Genomic DNA, 25,353 nt, shown 5'->3' on the forward strand with positions numbered 1-25,353 from the left:
TGACTTTTATTTTATACACGTTAAACCACTCTTTTCCTTATAACTTAAAGACAAGAATATAAATTTGAATTATAATTTACTTTTTCTTGAGATGTTGGTTAGATAGACAGCTTTAATTTTTCTTTCATTAGTGAATACTTAAATTTAGTTTATACCTTTTACACAAAGACACAGGTATAATTTAGGAATGGATTTTATTCTACTTTCAAATATATTGACTTTGTCATTCTAATTCTGTATTTGTAAGCTTAGAAGCAGTTATATGACTTTTGAGTCACCTGGTACCACTGCTTTAGTTTGGGAGGAGTTGCAGAAATAGGATTCAGCATTTTCAGACCAATCATTCCTGATTCTGACTTTTAGTTCAATCTTAGACATCTGTCCTGTGAGTTTATAGTGAGAAGATGGCCATCTATGAACCAGGAAGTAGGGCCTCTCCAGACACCAAATCTGCTGGCACCTTGATCTTGGACTCCCCAGCCTCCAGAACTGTGAGAAATAAATTTATGTTGTTTATATACTCAGTTTATAGTATTTTGTTAGAGCAACCCAAATAGACAAAGACAGACATTCGTGTATAATTTCTGACATATTAAAATGGATGTAATATCAAAGACTAAATTTATTTACTCTAGAAGTAAGCCAGCTATGTATCCAAAAATTGCATGTGTTTCATCAAATGCTGAGTTTTAGAAGGAGCTATGGACCAAAAGCAAGACTTGTAACACAAGTCTGAATTTCACCCCTTGTTGGCTGTGTGAACTTACTTACACACTTCCTATAAATTCTCTAGACCAAGTTTCACAATCTTTCCTTCTCCCCAGTAAGTTAGGGTTGAGGCTGAAAATTTGGACATTAGGTCAGGTAGTCTGATTACGGGTAAGTTATGAAAGCTTAATAAGTGATAGTGGTGACACAATGTATTATGAAACACTTAGCATAGTGGTCAATAAAAAAGTGGCAGCTATAATTATAGTTCATAGCCATTTAATTATTATTCGTAACAAAACAATATAGAATTCCATAATTGGTACTTTATCATTATTGCAGAAATGTGTTGACCAGAATAATAAAATCACTAACAGCATGGATGTAAAGCTTGGCCAGACACCAGGCCTACAGTGACAACTAAAGAGAACTTGTCAAAAAGATACTCAAGAGGCTGCTATTCAGGGAACCCATAGCGGCACAGCAGGATTCGCTGTTGCAAGGATACCGCATTAAGTACAGGCAGGTATTATTTGCCAGCCCAATTTGCAGCAATCAGGACTCAGCGGTGGTCTCCTAGGGCCAGTCATCACTGAGATGTCTAGGCCCTGAGGCACTTGGTGCTGTTGCTACCACATGTAACAAGAAATAAAGATAACTGGTGGAGATTTTGCAACATATTGTACCAATATTTTAAATCTTTTATTTTGCAACATAAAATATATCACATTTTACCTATCTATATCAATAGAGAATGTTATTTGCTGTATCGTATATCACAGCCACCAACATTGGATGATGATCTAGAGCCAAGAATTCCTACCCAGGGTGGGAAATTGAACCAGCTGGAATGTAAAGATTTCCTCAGACTCAATATTCTGTGATTATATAATCATTGAAAGTTCAAAATTATTTTCATCTAAAGCAGTTAACATGAAACATGTCTCTAATTACTAAGTTCTACAGTCACTACATATATATATATGCATATATACTAATTAATTAAATATGTATATTTAATTCTGGAAAGAAAAAGGATGTGGCCAACTCTAATTGTGGCTGCTTGGATGGGAGTCACACATGAGTCAATAAACATGCATGGTTTGAAAAAGCAGATTAAGCTCTGTTAGAATTAAATGATTATTTTCTTGGAAAATATGTTAGTGACAGGTAAATCAAAATTAGACTGCTGAGTAAGGCCCCAGACTACATTAAAGGGCTTTGACAACACTAATCAATATTTATTATACTATATTGACTTTAAAACATTAATTTTTTTAAAAAGTTAACCACAAAGAAGTTAGGATACGTCTTAAAAGCAATGACAACTCAAAATTACCATCAGTCATGAGATAGATATGATACAGTGTGTGAAAACCTTTTGATAAGATAAAGAAAACTCCAGCATCAATATGTATTAAATTTGATGAAATACAGGTCAGTGCCCAGGGGTATAATGTGGCAGTAATGTGAGCACTATGCAGAATGTTCCAGTCAGCTTGTTCTTTCTTGAACTGGATTGGCTTTTTGGGCAGTAAAAGAGGTCATGAAAAGTTTGATGTAGACAAAAAAACACAGTCGAGCACAGGGGTAAAGTTGTGGACTTTGGATATAGACAGCTGGCTCCAAGTGCCTCTCCTGCCATTCACCAGCACTGTGTATTTGCCATGCTCTTTAATCTCTGCACATCAGTTTTTTTTTTTTAAAGTGGAAATGCTAAAAATAGTACTTAACTCATTGATATGTAAGAATTAAATAAGATTATTCATTTGAGAGTTTAGCTTAGTGGCACACAGTAAGAATTCAATAAATATAAGCTCATTGAGCTTTCTAATACCTTTGTGCAAAAGCCATATTTAGGAAACAAGTCTCAAGGATTGCATCAGCTCCTGCCTAGAGAGTTGACATTTGTTGACTCTGGACACAAGAATGGAAATGTGAAAGTACACTTTACGCAAAGATCTGATTGAGTTTGTGGGCCAGCAACCCATGACATAATTTTGATAGCTGATTATTGCTCAGTAAGTGATTTGACTCTTGAAAAAGAATGGTTTTATTAATCCACTGTTAAATTGCAATTATTAGCTAGTATTGAAATTTATATTCTTCCTGTTAAGTAACCCCAAAACCTAAAAATTTAAACCAGAACCAAATATTTCAATTTTTACAGCACACCGGTGTCATACTTTGTCTCATCTAGCTTTAGGTCAGAATAGCTACATATTGCTAAGGCAATGAATGATTGTTACCAAGTGTTTATAAAGTTCTTGTACAAGTTTAAAATCAAAAAACTTTGAATGCACACAATGGAGACAACTGTAAGCACCATATGGAAGTGTATGATTAACATGCTAATATTGTGAATGCTCATTTTAATGTTTTATTTTATTCACAAATCATACACAATGGCTGTGAATACTTTTTTGAGAGCACACCAGTTGGTGAATATTCTTTCATAATGTTGCAGTATTTCTTTATTATGAACCATGAAAATGGGCCCTTTCCAACAGCAACTTCCTCAAGCAGCAATGTGCTTACTTACAGGATGCTTCAAATATGCCGCAAAAGAATTTTAACGACTTTTTAAGAGGAGCGAATTTGTAGGAGGACAGAATTTCTTATCCATATAGTTTCACCCAAGCTTTCCCATTTGGATAATTTCTATTTCAAGGAGTTATCTTGACCCTATGAAATGCATCATAGGCATTAAAAAAAATCAAATGCTTATGATCAGTAACTCAAATTTAATTCAGAACATAGCATCAACTGGAGAGTACTTGAGCAAGTTGGAAAATCAGAATTCAAGGTATTTGATTACAGATCTCAGTTTTGCAGCTCTCGCTAGTTATTTACCTCCAGAAGGAAGTCCATCCTCTAGGAGGCTCTTCTAAACATGCACAGGCATAGTGTGGAAACCATCACACTCTAATACCAGACTATATATTTGAGGCTTTGATCAGATTTAAATAAAGGCAGTATTATAGAAAGAAAACCTTACTAGATTTTATTGTTTGTTACCCATCAGAAAGCAGAGCAATTATACACAAAGGTGCATATTTGAGCCATGGTCTTAAAAAAAATCTGTAAATTATATGTTCATATGAAATTCACAACTTTTTTTTATCAGGAGTACATAGGTGCTTCTGAAACTTGATTTCACATATTCAGTGCCCTACAACCCTGAAAGGACACAGATTTTTCTGCTTGAACATAGCAATGAAATTTCTTAGCTGAATCTTTTAGGCGCATGTTTTCCTTCTAATTATAGGTATTCTAACATGTACATTGTTATTTTGCTGCTAAAAAATTATTATTTGTTGAGTTATTACTATGGGTCAAATGCTGAGTTAAGTGCTTAATGCATATATTTGCTCAAATAATATCCACAATGTCTCTATGAGGTGGTTATTTCTTTTATCAGATGAAGAAGAGTAAAGACTGTTTAAGCAGTCTGTTAAAGGCCAGCCATGAGGCTATAGTTGACAGAATGGAGAGTAAAACCCAAGACTGAGATGGCCATGTATACTGTGAAAAGGAATCTGGATTTTTAAAAAATGCCGTGAATATTAAGCAGGTCACTGAAGGTGTTTGGCAAGGGAGAAAGAGAGGGGCTATATCTTGAATATACCCAAAACCCCATCTGCAGGAATGATAAACTCCTTGGGCAAGAAAAAACATGAAGCTCATCAGCATAAAATGTCACGATGTTCATCTTTCCAAGTCCCATGTCATTCTCTGCTACAGAATACTAGCAATATGTACTCCTTGCTTTCCTAGAAGAACATGATGATCAGATTTTTCTGCCTTCCTTTGCAGCATTGTCTGCAGCCACTCATCACTCCACTAGCTGCTCTCCAGCCAACTGAGTAGCTTTCTGTTCCACACACTTGCCAGTATCTTGTGTACGTATTGCAGGATCTGCATACACAGTTCCCTGTGCCTAGACTTCTTGGCCCCTCTTCATCCTTCAGATCTGGGTTGTCCTTCCCCAACATTCTATTCCGTCTCACAGGGTCTTAGTTTGAGTTCCCCTGAGTTCCTCACTAACCTATGAACCCTGAAACAATGAGAACTCAGATTTTTGTGTATCATTGTTTCCTTAGCAGCCTAAGCATGTTTCCTGGCCTGTAATCAGAACACAATAAATGTTCCTGACTGAAAAAATGTAATTGATTTAAGCTTCCCTACAAATCTTTCCTTTTATGTTAATTGTGAGAAGAAGCTCAGCATCTTCTCAAGGGCTTTTTCTCATTCCCACAGTGGAAGCCTCTTTAAGCAAGTCTCTCTTCTCTGCATATACAGGCTTTAGCTCTGGTGAACCTCAGCCTTCTCTGTCTTTAAGTTAGGGTGATCAACCCCATATAAGTACCTTGTGTTTTCTGTGAGAATCACATTCCTTTTCTGCTGGGATTCTCTTTACCAGCAGAGTTGTATTCACTCCCCAGTTATTGAGAATCACTTGTGCAGGAATCAGAATTGTCATTCTCAAAGTGGCATCTTTGATCATTCAATAGGTTACTCTTGGACCCATCATACAAAATTAGAAGGAAACAAATTCAAAAATCGTCATAGTTTACACTGTCTTCGAAGTTTCAAGCACAATAATTAGGCATGGGAAACTCGTGTGTTCATCAAATCTCACTAGACATTAGGCTCTTGGAATGCTAGGATGACTTGTCATTCTCGTCCTCCTCCTCATCTTCATCACTATCATCACCAAAAATAACGGTTATCATTTTTGTGCACCTACTATGTACAAAGGACTGTACTAGAGCCTTGTTCATTTCATCCTTACGACAGCTTTATAGAATGAGCATCAGTCCTCTTTGAAAATGAAGACATTTCTACTGAGAATGAATTATCTAGCCCAGGCCACTGAGCTAGTACATGAAAGGGCTGTACTGCCTTTCATCTTTGAATACCCAGCAGCTAGCACAATGCCTGGCATGTAGCAGGCGCTCACCGAGTAGAAACTGAGTACCAGGGTTTCACCACATGCTGGGATACAGTGAAACTCAAAGCAAATAACCCCAACCTCCACCTGTCATGGGCTACTTTACCTGTCACAGCCACCCTATGCTATGCTAGACCTTGTTAACCAGATAGAGAGATAACTTATAACCTATATGACGGCCACCATGGACATAGAGCCTATGACATTGGTGGAATAACACAGCCAGAAAGTATCAGAGGAAAGAAGAGATGCACAGAAAGAAATGATTGGAGACAGAGACACTTAACCTCTGTTCTCTCATGACTCTCCAGAAAGGCCTCCACACACTCACAGCACACAGGGAATACAGATCATTCACCTCCAATGTTACCAGAACCTTATGTCCCCCGAAACAGGGTTCAAGACTGAAGAGAACATATACAAAACAAGATGAAAAGCATAATGGAAGGCAATGGGAAATAGAGTTAGAAAAAGTCAGCCTTGCTTAGCACATTCTTTTGAAAGAAAGTTAAAAAGTGCAGAATGGGGCAATAGTACGCTTGATCATGTCCATTGTTGTTTTTAATTGGGTTTTTTGAAAACAAGTTCTAATTTCATAGAAATTTCTGACTGTTCTTGTGAGCTCTTCAATCTTTTCTCTTGGTCACTTCTTTTATGTGGTTTTTCAGATGATGTAGTTTTATGAAACAACTAGCTTCACAGTAGAGTTACGTCTTTTTTTTCTTTAAGAAATTGCCTTTGATCTTGATTTCATAATAGTTAGGTGAAGTGCTAAAAGAAGTTTAAAAGCTCATACAAATTGGAAATGAAAAAAATAATCAGAAGTTATAATCATTTTCTTCACCTTTGGAAAGACCCCAGAGAGCTCCCAGTATAAACTTAACTGGAGGCTATTATTATGAGCACTCTAGGAGAACGAGTTTTCACCCAAGTCTATCATTTTTCTGGCAGGTACTTTTTTTCCAAAGCCCTCCACAAAATGAAGTGGGTATTTTAAAGATAATCCTCAGTTCTATGAGTGTAGATAATAAATACTTGTTGAATGAATGGATCAATTATTAATATAAAGGGTAGAAGACAAGACAATAAAAAGAGGATAATTGAAAAAGCTTTATATTTGTTATTTCCTCATCCTTTAATTTTTACAACAGAGTTGTGTGCATCACCTTCTGTGAGTCAGACACTGGAAGTACTGCAGCCAGAATGACAGCTCACACTAATATAAGTATGAAGCATGTTCTGAGCATTTACATATGTTAATTTACTTGATCCTCACAATGCTATAAGGTAAATACTCTTATTATTCTCATTTTATCTATGAGGACACTGGGGCACAGAAGGGTTAGATAACTTTCACTGAGTCACACAGCTAAGAAGTGGTAGCACTGATATTTGAACCCAAGCACTCTGGCCGCAGTGTCTGTGCACATAGCTACTGGTCAGAACTGCCTCCAATAAAACCACATAGCTACTGGTCAGTACTGCCTCCAATAAAACCTAACAAGCTAGTCATGAAAACAGAAACTATATTATCCCTGCCCTTGAGGAAATTATATTTTATTAAAAGAGTAATACAAAATGTATAATGACAATAAAGCATGGTAGGTAGTATGAGTGTAGTGCACAGAGGATCTTACATAAATATCAAGGAGGATGTCAGATTCCATCATGAGAAGGGGGTGAACAGTGAGCAGGAGTTAAGTATGCAGAGAGGGGAGAAGAGTTGGGGTTTCAAGTGTGGGAGAAGCATTTGCAAAGGCATTGAAGTAATAAAGCTAGAAGACTAAGGTAAGAAAAATAATTCAGAAAAGCTTCAGTGAAGAGTCTGACAGTGCTGAGAGGTGGGAATGCAGAATTAAGCAGGTTCCACATCAGGAAAAGCCTTATAAACCGTGCTGTTAGGCAGGCTGCTGCTACCAGCACCAGCCTTTGAAGGATTTTATGCAAGGATGTATGATTCAGTCAGATTTTCATGGAGACTTTGTGAGATTCATCTAGAAAAGTGTGGAGAACAGGTTGGAACAGGGCTGGATGGGGAAATGTAGCAAGATATTAAGAGGATTTTGCAACAATTATCTGGAAAATGATGAGGGCATTTTATATGGTTTGGCTGTGTCCCCACCCAAATCTCATCTTTAATTGTAGTTCCCGTAATTCCCATGTGTTGTAGGAGGGGCCTAGTGGGAGATAATTTAATCATCAGGGCAGTTTCTGCCATACTGTTCTTGTGGTAGTGAAGACCAGATAGTTTTATAAGGGACAACCCCTTTCACTTGGTTCTCATTCTCTCTTGCCTGCTGCCATATAAGACGTGCCTTTCGCCTTCTGTCAATGATTATGAGGCCTCCCCATCCACATGGAACTGTGCGTCCATTAAACCGCTTTTCCTTTATAAATTACCCAGTCTCCAGTATGTCTTTGTCAGCGTGTAGTAAAAGCAGGCTAATATAACATTAAATCTTAAAAGTCCTATATACTTTTCAGTGAGGCTGTACACTGTAGAGAAGTGACCCCTTCATGGTAAAAGTCCATATTTCCCATGTATTCTTTCAATTACTTTTGATAAGAATTTTCTTAATAATGACATTTATTACACATCAGAGTTTTCTTACAAATAAGTCCGTGCTTATGCATAGATGGTAATATGAATACCCAAATATCTAGACTTTATTTGTATACTATAATACCACACTTTCCTTTAAATAAGGGGAAGCCTTCTTGGAGGTCTTTTGTCAAACTAGTATTTTAAAATTGTAATGGGAATTCAAAAGTAAAATGAAAGATATAAGGGCTGATAATATTAAGAAACAATGATCAAATTCCCAACTTTTGGAGATTGAAATGGAAAAAAAAAAAATCATGTTTGAGGGAAAGTGGATTATGTTAATACAATTTTAGGTTAATTTATCCATCCTTTCCTTTTGATTGCTCTGGGTTTATAATGTGCTTCCATCACTTTATACTTGTATCAAGGGCAGGAACCCACCCCTTTCTTGGCTACATTTAGCACATCCCAGGCAAGCAGTATGCATTATACCCCTCCTGCTGTGCTGCTCTCTGAGAAGTGGGAGAACAGTTATGACTATTACATGCAGAGAAAAATGTTTTAAACTTTCCAAAAAAGCAGTGTAAAAATGTGGAAATAGTTAACAGGAAAGAAAAAAGTTGTATTCTGACAGTAAGTGTAATTTGGAAAGAGGTATTTAAGTAATATCATCTATTTTTATAACAGAAATAAAATAACGATGGCTGTTTGCTGAAAGAGATACCGTGTCTTCAAGACAACAAATATATAACCCAAGCATACCTGGGTAGAATCTGTCTAGTTTTTGCTACTCTCCCTGTAACCTAGCCAATTAAGTCCTTGTTGCCATAGTGAGTATAGTCATTTGTTTTTCATAGTTATTCCGAAACAGTAGTATCTAAATTTTTCAATAGATATTACTAAAGGCCGTTTACCTAAAATAAACTTGTACTCTGAAATTATTTATAGCCCCAGATTGTAAATAAATAGATAGATGGATAGATATAAATATAGGTATATAGATATAGATATTGTCTGATATATATCCACTTTAAATACTTTCATTAATGGAAAATAAATTACCTAGGGAAAACTCCATGTGATGCTTTTTCTGTGTTAAGTCATTTGTTATCTGCTCCAATTTGATATTTCTAGTGTCATTAACATACCCATTTTAAAGGATGACTGGCTTTGACTTTTTTGGTGAAGTGTTTCATAATAGAGATTTCAGCCTTGCCCATCATCAGTACTAATTTAAGAGTTCTGATTCAGAGAAATATGTGTTCATTACAAATCTAGGCTAGAAATGCTTTCACTTCAGTTTTGTCATCACAGGAAACAAAGCGATGGTTTTCATCAACTTGTTTTCAATATATTTGAATACTTTCCTAATTTTCTAAGAAGACATATTCAAATAACTTGGCATTTGTGAATGAGACCCTTCACTACGTGTTCTAAATATACCATCGTTCCTTTTGTTCCAATCTTTTGGATCTTTTATGTTACTACAGAGCTGGCTATAAACACAAAACAAGGTCATTTCTTACAAAATCTGAGTTCAGTGGCCAGCCTGCCTATTAAGAAATCAGGTGAAGGTGATGGAGATTCTGATTGTTAGCATGTAAATAACAACTAAACCACCACAGAGAAATATTGGTACATTTCTTACAAAGAGTATCATGTAGGCCACTGAGAGGTGTAAGCTAAGCTCATATTCATCAGTGAGAGCACTGAGCTATCTCTATACTGATTAATACATTAAATTGAGTCATAATCGGAGGGTTTCATAAGACTTTCTCCTTGAAATCCTGAAAGAAATGCTGCTAGGACCCACATCGTGAACTTCTCCTTGTGTAAAAGAGCCAGAAGGTCGGTAATTAGTCAGACATGATACCTGCTTTTTACAAAACATGCATTTCCATTGACGTCAAACCAAGTGAGATTGCACAAGGGGCTTTCACCTCCTGTGCTTGTGAGCATGGGTTTCGGCGTGTGCTAACCACAGCTCCTAAGTACATGGCCCACACTGAGTTTCATCTGTGTCTAGACTCGAGTAGATTTTAGCAAGGGGGCAATTTGAGTCATCAATTAGCAAATCCATCCCATTCAAATCGCAGTGCCCATTGCTTCCACATATGTCCAGGGATCTCAGTGGGCAGTCAACTGTGCGTCTATGCTAGGGCTGTGGCACCTGATGCAGTCACACCTCAAAATGATTTCTCCCTGACACTTCACTGTGGCACCTTTCCAGAGTAATCTGAGACATGCTAAGGAAGGCACTGACCTCCTTTTGGAATCCCATAAAGGGCTAATTCACTTTTTTTTTCTCTCTCTCTCAGACCAATTTCTGAGCAGAAAGTATTCAGTGTAAACGGAGGTCTAGAAACAAAGCCCAATCCTAATTCTTTATGCTTAAAAATTCACTCACTCACTAATTTTTGCTGCTTCTTACCTTCAAAATATCTAGTCAAATTTTCAAGTTTTAGAGACAAACTCCAACTTTATATCATTTAAAAAAATTTAGTATAGCCTAGTTTTTTATCTTAATTAGGTTACCAGATCTCTACTCTTTGCTACATAAATCCCACCTCATATATTTAACAGTACTTTAAGCATAGTAACAATACCTTATATTTGTGCAACGTCTGATTTTTTTAAAAGTATCTTTATATACATTGCTTCAAATAATCCTTACTCCTTACCTCTCAAAACCAAAACATTAAGCATTAATTTAACTAATGAGACAACCCCTTTCACTTTGCAGACATGTATACAGACATGTAGAGAGGTACATGACATGCTACATAGCTGTAAATGGCAGAGCCAGGTGCAGATTTTAGTCACACATACTCTTCCCACTAATTTAAACATTGTACGTTTCAACATTTTCATCTTTGATGTGTTCTTAAATATGAATTGGGTGCAGAGATAGACCTATTTGTTGTAGCAGCATCTTTCTTCTGTTAAAAGATAAATTCTAGCAATGTTATTATTTATTTTGTTAGTGTCTTAAATCTGCAAACTTCTTGAGACATTTATGTGGAAATTCTGAGTACATGTTTAGATTTTCTTTTTATTTTCTATTGAAATTTCCTTAGTTTGCTATAAAGATCTCAGTACTTTTGATAAAATGTATTGGTGATTCAAGCCATAAAAACGAAGATAGAGTCATATAAGTTTCTTTTTATTTGTTTTTGTTTTTGAGACAAAGTCTCAATCTGTCACGCAGGCTGGAGTACAGTGGCGTGAGCCAAGATCATGCCAACAACCTCCAACTCCCCAGCTGAAGCAATCCTCCTGCCTCAATCTCCTGAGAAACTGAGACTACAAGTGCATGCCACCATGCCCCGCTAATTTTTTTTTTTTCTGTATTTTTTTGTAAAGATGGGCTTTCGCCATGTTGCCCAGGCTGCTCTCGAACTCCTGAACTCAAACAATCCACCCGTTTTGACCTCCCAAAGTGTTGGAATTACAGGTGTAAGCTACCGCATCTTGTCATGCTATGCTACTTGTACCAAGAGGTATTGGGACTACTAATCTTTGTTTAGAAATGTATGCTGGCTATTTAGTATCTAATGGCTATCACTCAGTTTCTATTTATTACATTTCTAAACTGAGTTTCCTTTCTTTGTTGCAATGGTTGACATGTCAAAGGCTCAAATTCTTCCTCTTTACCATTCTAAGGTATTTTCTTTAAGCATTTAAGCTGTTCCTATATTTGACCAGCTACTAACTTTGTACTTGTATTTACCTTTTTAATATTTGATAAGATACATTTTAATAGCATTAACTCAAGTTACCATAGGTTGCAGTATTCTTATCTATTCTGCTTAATGCATTTTTTATTGATAAAGTAAGATTTTTAACAGCTTGGCATGAGCTACAGAGCATGACTTTTAAGTCAACTTAACGGTTTAAGAAAAGTATGAAAAAAGAGGCTTAGAAATAAAGGTTAGTTTTGTTTTAAGCCAGAATTTTTCACCAATTTAATAGTAATGCAGTCTCATCCCAGTGGAAAGGGAGATTAGGAATCTAGTAGAAAGAAACGTAAATATACCATTTGGATTTTATAATGTTAATGTCATATTTAAAGGATCGCTATTCCAAAATGTTACATACCCTTATTCAAATATAGGAATAAATCTTCCTAAAAATAAAATAGTAACAACAGTATTCAGAAATTGGCAATAACTTTTGATAGCTTTACCTGTGATCCTTCCAATTGATGAATAACTTGACTCAGGTTTTTTATAATCTCTGCTGTCAATTTATCATAGTAACTTTTTTTTACTTTTTCCTAAAGCTGTAATAATTATTCTTTTTGAAGTTTCATTTATATTTACATGTATGTTTATGCATTACATTTAAAATTCAGAATTAGAATATTCTTGACATAAGTTATTTTATACATGGTGAAACTCTTTAAAAATAATTCTCAAGCCTTAGTATTTCATATTTTAATAGGGTTTTATATGGCCTGCAATTGAATGCTCATCTTTCAATTATTTGCTTATGAACTATGAACCTGATTTTTAATTCTCTACATCCAAGGGCTTGTTTATGTAGGAATGGCTATTTCAACTCAATACCACCTCTTTATTTTGAAACAAACATTAACCAATGCACAGTAAATTAGGAAATAAATATGATGGTAAAGCAATCATATGATGAAAGTCACATGGGATTCTCCAAACCATTTTTATTCCTCCTTTAGCTTAGAAGCCTTGAAGAAGGTTGATGATTCTTCTTAGAATGAAACTATCCTCTGATGGTTACATTTCTAGGATTCAATTTCTGCTCTTGTGAAAATAATGCATTCTTGAGTATGATGAACTGCATAAACTGACAGTGTCTTATCTACTTGTATTTATTAGTTTTTAATATGCAAGAGCTTTGCTGTGGTTTATTGTTATATGATCGGTTTTGTCATTTATATATCACCAAATACCTTTCCATTCAGAGACAACATGGAGAACAGTGGTGGGGAAGCCATATTTTATGATACCTTTATTCTTCTACAGTCTATATTAGTAATAGACTGCTTCTGCACTCAAATTAACAAAAAGTCCTTGCTCAAGCAAATTTTTAATTATCACTAAACTTATTAGTTTGTACTTTTCCTGAGGAAGACAGACCACTGTTCTGACTTACAGACCATAATGTCCTAGGTCTTGCAAACTAAATAAGGATTCTAATTTTATCATAAAATATTGACTCAAACTGACTGGGAGATATTATATATCACTTATAGAAACCTATGAATTCGCGATTTCAATTTAACAAAAATATTTCTTATCAATTAATGATAAAAAATCAATATAACTGTGGCAATATTTTTTAGATCCCAGTTCTCTTATTTTCTCATTGAGCAGAGATCCTCAGAGGCTATTTTTCTAAGACAGAGACCTGTGAGTGTGGAGGCCTACAACACCACAGGGATGATGCAGTGCTCAGGAGAGCACGATACACAGAGGAAAGACAGTATGTGTTGCTTTAGGTCATAATTTGAGTAAAGAGGTTCAATCATCGCTGTCTTTGGCCAGGAGAGCATATGCGTTTCTACTCACTCCATAAGGAAAGATCAAAGTCAAGGACAAGGACATTTTATTTAACTCCAGCTTTGGGAATAGTGCTTTCATTCTGATGAGCAAGTCAATCAGTTAGGTTCAGAGTGCATGTAGGGTATCTTGTGCTCTCTTTCTTTAGATTTTCTCTTTTATATGTAGCTGGAGTGGTGACAAGGTGCAGTGCTCTTCACACTTGTTTGCAAAAGGAGTGAACCAAAAGCTTTTATTCCCAGGATGTGTGTATGGTGCTTCTGTGCACATGCTCACACGTGTGCACATACACACACACACACACACACACATATCAAATGTAGGTGCAGGGAGTAGAGATTTGGGGAGCAAGTGAGAAAAGGAAAAGAGAGCTCTGCTCCTCCTTTGTTTTAGGTTCCTTAAATAGAACTCTAGTCTATGCACAAAAAGCCCTTTTCAAGGTCCAGCATGGTTGTAAATCTCCCCTCTCCTTGCTGTGCTCTCTTTTCACATCTCCTGGGACCCAGAGAAGCTTACATATCCTGAGGCTGACAAAACATCAGTTTCACCTCTCTGGAATCTTGTGTTCCACACTTCCTGTGATTCACTTTATTCTACAACGATGTAGTCAAGTTTACAGTGCTATATACAACACAGTGGAAACTCCTTGGTTAACAGCTCTCTTCCCTGTGACACTGTAAGTGCCATAAATGAGGAGCCATGTCTGTTTTGGCCTATGAGGGACCTTCCTGCACACAACACAGTGACTTACAGGTAGCAGATACCCAATGTAATATTCATTGAATTAATAAGAGGTTAAATAAAAGATGCAGGATTTAAACTCCACACTTCTCATTCTTTCACTTCCAACAGTCTGCCTATAGCATATAAACCCTTTGGATCCCTCTGAAATGTCACTTCTTCACATGGACTTTACCTGACCTCCTTATCTACAGTAGCCGTCTCTCCCACCTTCCACTGCCACTCATCATTCTGTACCTCAGCATCCTGTCTTCTTTCCTTCATGACACTTATCAACTTGTTTTCTCATCCACCCTTCCTCCCTTCCTTCCTTCCTTCCTCCCTCCCTCCCTCTCTTCCTTCCTCCCTCCCTTCCTTCCTTCTTTCCTTCCTTCCTTGTCTCTTTCTCCTTCCTTCCTTCCTTCCTTCCTTCCTTCCTTCCTTCCTTCCTTCCTTCCTTCCTTCCTTCCTTCCTCCCTCCCTCCCTCCCTCCCTCCCTCTCTACCTTCCTCCCTCCCTCCCTCTCTTCCTTCCTTCTTTCCTTCCTTCCTTGTCTCTTTCTCTTTCCTTTTGCGATTTATCTCATCCACTCCTGCTGTGGAAGCACCATCAGCATGAGGGCAGTGGCTTATTCCCTCCTGTTCATGATAGTGCACCCATCATCTAACTCAGTGCAGAAGCACAATTAGAATACTCCTAGTGCTTACTTTTAGGTTAAAATATTGAGATGAGAATGCAACATTTCTGGAAGCAAAACATACATCTGATTTTGGAAAATCCATGGTTCTTAGCCCCAGTGGAAAACAAATACATCACTCCTGCCCATAGATTAGGGCAGTTGTGAGAACGATCTCAACAATATCTCACTCTGTCTTTCCCTTTTCCTGGTCAGCCTGAAATCTACTAGCTAAAGGTAGCCATCTATCTGCCTTCAGGAAGAATGCAGTTATGTGAGACCATATGCTATTAAAGCACAAATAACTTTCTCCTACATGATTCACAAGCTTGGGAATCTTATGTAAAAATAATGTAAATCACCCTAGCGTTAATGAAAGAGTAAATTATTAGGTATTATAGGTATCAGTATGCCTAAGTGGGTTCATTTTATTTTCTGGAACACCAAACGTTATTTCTTTCCCTCCAACTAAGAATTTATATGTCTCAGATTAGAAATTACTGTTTTAGGAGCTCTCAGAGGATGAGCATTTGTTTACCAAATACACAACCACTCTCTTGCACATCCAACTAACATTGAATTGGGTGTTCTCTGTTTTTCTGCTTTTTGACATGACTTGACACATTAGAATGTGACAAAAGAATTTCTATTTGGCAGAATTTCCTGCTCCATATTTAATTATCCTGTCCATACTAATGCCACGTTTGAATAAACAACCAGTAGCCCAAACCCCTGGAGAAGATTTTAGCATAATGTATGAAGATTCTGTCAAGTCCACCTTTGAAGTTGTCTCCTCTGATTATTAGAAACTTACCACTGGTTTCAGGTATAATCACTATGGGAGATAGGATGTATTACACAGCAATTTCAGTTCGTGGTCAGTAGTCATGGCAACACAGGAGGATAAATCTTAAAATAAGAAATAATCTCCAAGGGCAAGAGTTTGCATCTTGCTTCCAGATGTTTGCAGTTTTATTTTTGGAAATAAATATGCTATTTGGGTTTTTAAAAGTCTTAAAAATCTATTTTGAAGGTACAATGTTTAAATGTTTTTCAAAGTGAAAAACTGCACCATGTTTTCTAAATAGCACCATATGCTAAATTTTCTTTATAGCTTTTTGGATGCTTTAAAAATTTTCTCATTTAAGAATTACACCAATTTTTTTCTAATTCATTCACAGTCAATAAATATTTATTGAGCACTTGATTTGTGCCAGACACCTTGCTAGAAATTGAGAATTCAGAGATGATTTTCTTTTGCTGACTTTGAATATGAACAAGGGATGGTTCTATGTATGCAGATACAGGAAACATTTATATTTGCTATATTTGTGACACAAATCCTCAAGAATCAGAAGTATTTAGTTGAAGAAAAAAATAGAATTATTCTTTATCTGTAATATGTATAGAATAGGAAATACTGTGTATAATTATATATTTAGTTTACAAGCAAATTTAAGTAACAAGTATAATTATTTATTACCTGGTACTATTCTCATCCACTGGTATCTTTGTCCTGGAAGGAAAAAATCCTGTGTCATGCTTACAGAATAACATCAAGCATTGTGAAGACATTGAGTCAGTAAAATGTGTGGGTACTTTTAGAAATACAGTGAAACTTTGGCGATTCTGCCCTTCTGCTCCTCTCCTTGTACCCTCTCTCAGGTATCCCAAGAATACCCAAGATGTTCCTGAACAAAACAAATCTATAACATTGTTAAACAACTCAAACAACTCGTTCTACATGCTCTCCAATGTTTTCTAATGTCCTGCTGAGTATGTCCATTTGAAATGTTACCAGCACCCCAAGCCCAATTTACTTGAATATAAAAATAACGGTCTTTCCTTCCTCCTCTGTTTCCTGAGAACGGCCATATTATTTGCTCATAGTATATTCAACTTCTTTCTCACTCATATTTGCAGTCACTCACCACTCCACACACTCTTCCCATTCATCTTTTCTCCTACATGAACTTGACAACCACAGTCCTATTAGACTTTTATGATCATTTTATTCCTACATTACAAACTTTCAAATGAATCCTCTTGCCTCCATGCTTATTTTTCTTTCCTCCATCTGCACACTACTGTCAGATCAATCTTTCTTAGCAGAATCTCTTAAATAAGCCAACTGGGAGATGGGTGTGTGGAACTTGTAGAACCACAACCCATTTCTCTGACTAGGAATATGTCTGTATAATGATGATTTTGTTTAAGGGCAGGGGTTGGCTGAAAAAAAGAGAGATAATGCTTGAGGCATGAGTGGATACCTGAAATGGAATGACAGTAGAAGGAGAGAAATCTACGGTGAGCAGGAGAGATGGAGAGTGCTCATTTCTTAGAGAGTATGAACCACCAGGTATGCCCCTTGTATAAGAAAGAGGGAAGCAAGAACCTGCTGGAATCTGTGGAATTTAGGCTCTTGAGTTGCTTCTCTCCAGTACTTTGTGAGCAGCAAACCTATACAAAAGGCTAGAGGAAAAGAATATGAACAAGTTTGTTGCTAAGCATATGCAGTTTACTCCCTGGGACCTCCACAATTAACTCGCCTTGGCGGGTGGTTCTTGAGTTCCTGAAGAAGTGATGGTAGAGACCATATACTAAAAAATCAGCTGTCAATGTACACATTTTGATCAAAGGCTGGTGATACCTGGGAGAATATGCTTACGAATAATCTTTAAGGCCACTTTTCAATTTAACAAAATAAAATTGATTAATTATCTATAGTAAAAAGTTCAAAAATTTTTATATTTCTGTTTTTAAAGTCTTTCTCAAACCCATTCCAATTTACTATTCCATACTTATTCCTATTTTCCCACAGAGTTCTGTTGGCTCATTTCAAGGTTAAGTTATTAAATGTGTCTTCAGTGTGCCAGGGACCAGGGAGGGACTAGAAATACAAAGGTAGATCAGAATTCCTGTTTTCAGGGAATACTCAGTGCAGTAGGGGGAAATAACTGTCTAATCAGTAATTACGTTGCAACGTGATACACACAACAAAATGTGAATGTGCAAAAGACATAGATGGACCAGAAGTGAGAATGGCTTGTGGAAGCCTTCACAGAGGAGGGGACTTCTGGCCTAGCATTTACACACCTGTTTGTTTTTTCTCATGCTTCCTTCTGCCCATGACCTCCTGCCTCCTGATTAACTATGCAAAGCCCTACCAAAGTTCAGTACCAACTTTAATTGCACCTCTCCCATACATCGTTTCTGTCCCCAGCTGAGGTGAGCATTTCCTTAGTGTCTGAAGGATATATTCAGCAATCAATAATCTGCTTGTGGAGCTTCACGGTCTTGAAATGTGATTTAAATATTTTATTTGTTTATATTACTTCACCAAGAAGCTTCTAAATTACTTTAGAGCTGGAATCAGTTCATAATGCCTTCTTTGTAGTAACTGCAGTGCCTTAAGAAATATGTACATTATATTATATAATTATATTATATATAAATATATATATATACACACACATATATATAAAATCTAGTGAAGTGTTGGTTTCTTGATATTAGTGGAAGTTAACTTTTTAGGACCTAGTTCTATTCATGACTTACAGTTTTCATCAATTATTTTATAAATTAATTTGACATTCAAATTACTCTTTTCCTCTCACACCACATTATTTATTCCTTTCTTTGAATTAGAGCCTATCTTTCATAGTGGATTTTTATATGCTTTTTTCTCTCAGTGGACTCTGAACATCTCATGGTCGATATAAAAGTTTTATTTACATTTTATTTCCTATCATATCTTGTCAAGTGTTTTCTATGCTAGTCAGGTGAACAACATTTGTTTAATTAAGTGATATATATTCCGAATAAAAATTTTATATCCAAGAACAGTATTATTGAATGCAGAGTTAAAATTCCATAATCATGTAACAAACTTGATGAAGACTGTAAGTTTTTATAATCAATAACATATTTTTCATTCATTCCTGTTTGTCTCTGCCACACCTCTAGCTGATGTGTGCTTCAGATTTGAAAATTAATTTGAGAAGTCAAACTGTTTCATGCTTTTCAAAGTTATAAGTATAGTTACATATGTTTATATTTATATGTACACACAAATGTAAAGCAATGATGCCTGTATTACAATGATGGTCAGTTAATATTGTTTGTGAGAATTGTAAATTATCTCACTATCCTTTATTTCTACTTTGCACTAGATACACCTATGAGTTTGTGACACGTGTCTTGTAAGTACCTCTCATCTCAGCTGAGGGGTTTCAAGGGAAAAGTAAGCCACAGACACCAAATGTTCCCATCCTCAAGTTAGAAAGTTAGCAAGAATGGGACATTAGACATATACTTAAAGGGAAATGGTTACAGAAAAGAGGAAAAATATAATATTAAAAAAGGATGTGAGATTGAAGACAAATTTTACCTACTGTATATTTGTGTATGATGCACTTAGCTGAATGCAATGTTCATGTAGAATATATTTCAGTAGGAACTTCATTTTCATCACAGCTAGCTCATACTTACATACGCCTAACAGTTTGTGAAGCACTTTCAAGTACATCAGCTCTTTTGACGTTTACAACAGTTTCTAAATGAGAAAGGAAAGCCGTTTGTATATCTGTGCCTTGTCCAATGTCAGGCAGTTATTGCCAGAGTCAAGAACTTCTGATAGTTTTCAAGTCAACAAAGACTATCAATTTCCCAAAGAATGATGAAAAATCAACTTTCTCACTATTATACATCCTGAATTAGTTTTCTAATTAACATGGAAAGTATATGAAATCACTTTATAAAAGCAATCTCCCAATTTTTAGTGGGATTTGTGCAAAAGGACTTCCCTTTGCTTGGGTCCTTGGTGCTTTTCTTTCTTCTGTTTTAACATGCACTGATTATATTAGACCCCCAAATCTCTTCCTTTTGGGAGAGATTAAAAGACTAACAGTATTTTTAATCCAAATATGCAAAGTACTAACCTTTAAAGATCCACTCCATAAAATGCTTGTTTTTCTGTATGACTTTTTACGCTTCCACACTAAGTCACCTTATAGAGCAAGACATTCAACTTGTTAATGTTGCAAATCTCTGCTCTTCCAAAAGAATGCTAGTATTTAAGGGAACACCACTGAAAAACCCTTTCCATGCTGGCCATTCAGAGTGGTCTGAGCAGCTTGGGCATTTTTACATCATGCAGACATACTCTCTGAGTACCATGAACACTTTACAGGCTTGCCATTAAATTTCATTCAACATATAACATTTATTTTTGCTTTAATTGAGCTTACCTATTGTTTCAGTAGCATTCTATCAAGTGAAGTGTTGACTCCACTGCATATTGCAAGCAGTAGAATTAGGCTCACTATGAGTTAAGAGACATAGCAAAATGTCAAGTCAAGGCCAAAATAAGCTCTAGGGTATAATGAAACACATAAGGAAGAACAGCTCAGGATGGGAATAATTAGATTCAATATAACACAGTGCTGAAGGGCCAACCCAGGAATTGTCATTATTGTGCAGCTTTTATATTCACTGGAAGACACGGCAACTCTTAATAGTGATTTCATCACCATTATTGCTGACTTGTTCAGTGTTATTATGAGCGCTATATTCCTTCTTATGAGCCATTGAAATGCTAATATTTAAATGTGTAGTGTATGGCTACAATGTCCAATATTTGGATGACGGGTATGCTAGAAGCTTAAATCCCACTATTACTTATGTAATACCCATTTAATAAACAAGCACATATGCCCCTTGAATCTAAAATAAATAAATACATAAATAGATGGGTAGTGTATACAAAAAAGTTTAAAGACTTGTTTAAGGGGAGTGCTAACATGGCTAGAGGAATGGGGCACTGGAATCTTTATAATTTTAGAATCCAATAACACGGTATTTCATTTATAAGGCTAAAACTACAGAACTGGAATACTGGATAAGCTTTGAAATTTCTCTTCAATGACAATACTGCTTCAATCCATTTATTAATTGCCATCAATTCATCAATGATAGCACTAACGCTATGGTTTTTGTGGCATGGCTTTCTGAATACAAGTTGTGCCAAAAACTGTGAATTATACCCCAATGTTTGTTTTCTCGTATTTCTTTCCTATAGTAGACCTCCTTGAGTTTTAGCTGGGAAATGGATGCCCAAGCTAGACATCACATTTTCCAACCTCGCTTGCAGCTTAGAGTGGATATATGAAAAAGTTAAGCCAATAGGATGTAAGTGGTGATATGTGCAACTTCTGCTTACTCTGACTTCCTCACTTCCCACTGGCTAGGGAATTGCAATGACTGAAGAAAACCCAAAAGCCACATGGTAAGGTTCAAAGATCCTCTGTACTGGCCTTGAAGCACTCACTTCTGAACTATCTATGAAAGAAAAATAAACATATTTAAAGTCAACAAATAGCTGTTGCAGCAGGTTTGTTTGTAGCCTAAATAATGCAGAAATGCAAAGCCTCTGTTGATGAGACTGAATTTCATTAGTCTAGAGAAATTTAAAATCTATGACATTGTCCTCACTGACATTATGTACTAACCAACAAACTCCCAACAGAATAGATTCCGAAGGCTAAAAGAAACTCAATGAAATGCTGTAATTCACAAACTAGAATTTCTTTGAGGAGAAGTAACTTTTCTGAGAGTGCCAATCTTCTACTAAAATAACTGATCCTTTGTTTTGAATAGGTCTGTAAAGCAAAAGTGAAACTTTTTTAGGGTAAAAAAAAATCCAAGTAAGTCATTATGACATGTGCCATTCTTTGCTAAGTTTGAGTTTTTAAGAAACTATTGACTCATAATAAAGCTTAGATTAGGCTACTCCCAACTACTCACAGCTGAATATTGAAATCTGGATTGTGGCCTGCCTTTCTAAACAATTAGACTCACTGTAGATCAGCTTAATAGGAATGCATGAAGTAACATGTTTTTCATTCAATTATTCTTCTCCTTACAATTCAAATTCTTATATTAAAGTATCCAGTGATGTACTCACCAAAAGCAAAATAGTTGAGCACAATACTTAAAATACAAGTACTTTTTAAAAGGCAAAATCCTACATACTGTTATACATGAACCTTAAGAATTATGGGGCATTGTCCATGTCTTCTTTTCTCTTTGTAGTGTTAGTAAGAAGGATTTCTAATTTCCCTCCTTTGATAACAGAAGTGTCGATGACCCCTGGCTCTTAGAGTTGATCTTTCTTTTGGAGTTTATAAACCTTATGGTTTTCCAGGAGATAAAATAGGTTTTGAGTGTGACTCACAGTTCCACCACTTATTTACCATGTGTCTTTCTGGAGGTTAATTTACTAAGCCTTGCTTTTTCCCCATATTTCACTTCTCTTTTCAATTGATACATAGTATTTGTAAGTATTTGGGGGGTAAATATGATATTTTGACACATGCATACAATGTGTAATAATCAAATTAGAGTAATTGGGACATCCATCACCTCAAACGCTTATCATTTCTTTGTTTTAGGGAAAGTCCAAATCTTCTTTTATGGCTGTTTTGAAATATAAAACAAATTATTGTTAACTATAGTCCTCCAACCATATTTTTGTGCTCATTACCAAGCTCTCTTCATCCCATCCTGTCCCATACCCTTTCTAGCCCCCGGCAACCATTCCATTCTCCGTCTGTTTGAGACGAACTCTTTCTAGCTCCCACATGTGAGAGAGTACATGTGATATTTGTCTTTCTGTGCCTGGCTTGTTTCACTTTTGTTCTCCAGACATCCATTTTGCTGCAAATGACAAGATTTAATTCTTGTGTATGACTGAATAATACCCTTTTGTGTATATATACCACATTTTCTTTATTCATTCATGCATTGTTGGACATTTAGGTTGATTCTGTATCTTTGCTATTGTGATTATGCTGTGATAAAAATGGGAGTACAAATATCCCCTCAAGCATATCTCATACTGCTTTTCTTTCTTTTGCATATATATCCAGCAGTGGGATTGCTGATCATATGGAAGTTCTATTTTTAGTTTTTTGAGGAAACTCCATTCCGTTTTTCATAGTGGCTTCACTAGTTTACATTCCCCCAATAGTATAGGAGAGTTCCCCTTTCTCTGCATCCTTGCCAGCAATTATTACCTTTTTGTCTTTTTTATGATAGCCATTGTAACTGGAGTGAGATTACATCTTATTGTGGTTTTGATTTGCATTTCCCTCCTGGTTAGTGATGCTGAGTATTTTTTCATACACCTGTTGGACATTTGTATGTCTTTTGGTCTCGTCAATAAATGGTGCTGGAAAAACTGAGTATCCACATGCAGCAGAATGAACCTAGACCTCCATCTCTCACCATATACAAAAATCAAATCAAATTGATTTAAAGATGCAAATATAAGACCTTAAACTATGAAACTACTAAAAGAAAATATGCTGACCTTAAACTACGAAACTACTAAAGAAAAGAAAAACACTTTGGGACATTGGTGTGAACAAAGTTTTTTTGAGGTAAGACCCCAAAAATGCAGCCAAGAAACAGATCTTATGTCAGACGGTGATAAAAGTTATAGAGAGGAATAAAGAAAGGTAAAGGAAACAGTACTAATGGGCATGGGTAGGGTATTGCTGTTTTTTAAGACAGTCATGGAAAAGCTCTTTGAAACATTGACAATGGAGGAGAGACCCAAAAGCTTGACTGAGCATCTTTCAGTGAAAGAGCATTTCTGGTGGGGAAGTAGCAAGTATAAAAATTTTGAAGCAAGAATATTCTTGACATATTCAAAGAAAAGCAAAGTGGTCACGATGGCAGAAGTGGGTCAGGCAAGAGAGAGGGTGGTAGAAAATGGGATAGGACAGGGAGACTAAAGCTCCTCCAGGACCTTTAATGCTATTGTTAGGAAAGTTTCTTACTCTGAATGAGACAAGAAGCCAGTAAAAGCATTTGTGCAAAGAGACCATCTGATTTAATGTTTAGAAGGAACTCTCTGTAGTGGATAGAACAGTGGAGCAAGACTAGAGACCCCACGTCTGCTCAACCCCTACCACTTGTTTGGTTTACTGTTATATCTCCAGCATTTAGAACAATATCTGCAGCGTTGTAAGCACATAATAAACATTTGTTGAACGAAGGTGTTGATTAAATGAAAGCATATAAATTACTTATTTAAGACATGGAACAATCAAAGGGCTCAATAAATGGTAGCCGGTATTTTTTTTATCTCTATCAAAATAACAGCCACTCATTTCCCTGGATTCTTCCTTGCTTAACTCTTAGAATAATTTCACAAAGATTTAAAATTATTTTCTACAGCTCAATTTTCTCCTATAAGTAAATTAGTAATAAAAAATGCATAACATAAATACAATTACACTGCAATATATCTTTACGATTATTTTTTCCAAACAGAAAAGAATATTTTTAAATTTCAAGGTTAACATCCTGCCCACAAGCTCAAGAAAGAATATATACATATGATATTTTAATTTTCTGATTCAAGACTAAGTGTTCTAACTTCCCTACACTAGTAATACAAATATCATGCAAAATCCTTGTCACTTAAAGCTACTGTTAAATATTAGAGCATAAGTAGTCATATGTAGAGAATGAAACTGGACAAGCAATTGTCATCATATACAAAAATTAACTTGAGATGGATTAAAGACTTAAATGAAAGGCCTCCAACTATAAAAATTCTAGAAGAAACCTAGGAAATACCCTTCTAGACATCATCCTTGGCAAAGAATTTATTACTAAGTCCTCAAAAGTAATCGCAATAAAAACAAAAATTGACAAGTGGGACCTAATTAAACTAAAGATCTTCTGCACAACAAAAGCAACTATCAACAGAAGAAACAGACAACCTACAGAATGGGAGAAAATATTCGCAAACTATGTATTCAAGAATTGTCTAATATCTAGAATCTATAATGAACTTAAATCAATGAGAAAAAAACAAGTAATCCCATTAAAAAGTAGTCAAAGAGGCCAGGTACAATGGCTCACACCTGTAATCTCCGCACTTTGGGAAGCTAAGAGAGGTGGATCACTTCAACCCGGGAGTTCAAGACCAGCCTGTGCAACATGGCAAAACCTCGTCTCTACAAAAAAATTTAAAAATTAGCCAGACATGGTGGTGTGCACCTGTAGACGCAGCTACTCAGGAGGCTCAAGTGGGAGAATCATCTGAGCCCAGGGTGACTAAGGCTGTAGTGAGCCATGATTGTGCCACTACACTCCAGGCTGGGTGACAGAGTGGTGAGACCCTGTCTCAAAAAAAAGA

General features: G+C 36.1%; 1 long non-coding RNA gene across 1 annotated transcript; it reads right to left on the bottom strand.

Moving 5' to 3' along the window:
* Positions 1-177: 177 nt before the first annotated feature.
* On the bottom strand, positions 178-17,826 carry LOC140712223 (uncharacterized). The gene is made up of 2 exons (XR_012093722.1): positions 16,624-17,826; positions 178-489 (listed from the first exon to the last, which is right to left on the bottom strand). It is a non-coding gene; the product is annotated as an uncharacterized lncRNA (long non-coding RNA).
* Positions 17,827-25,353: the final 7,527 nt, after the last annotated feature.

Source organism: Chlorocebus sabaeus, chromosome 8 (assembly GCF_047675955.1).
Source record: "Chlorocebus sabaeus isolate Y175 chromosome 8, mChlSab1.0.hap1, whole genome shotgun sequence".
Classification (NCBI taxonomy): Eukaryota; Metazoa; Chordata; class Mammalia; order Primates; family Cercopithecidae; genus Chlorocebus; species Chlorocebus sabaeus.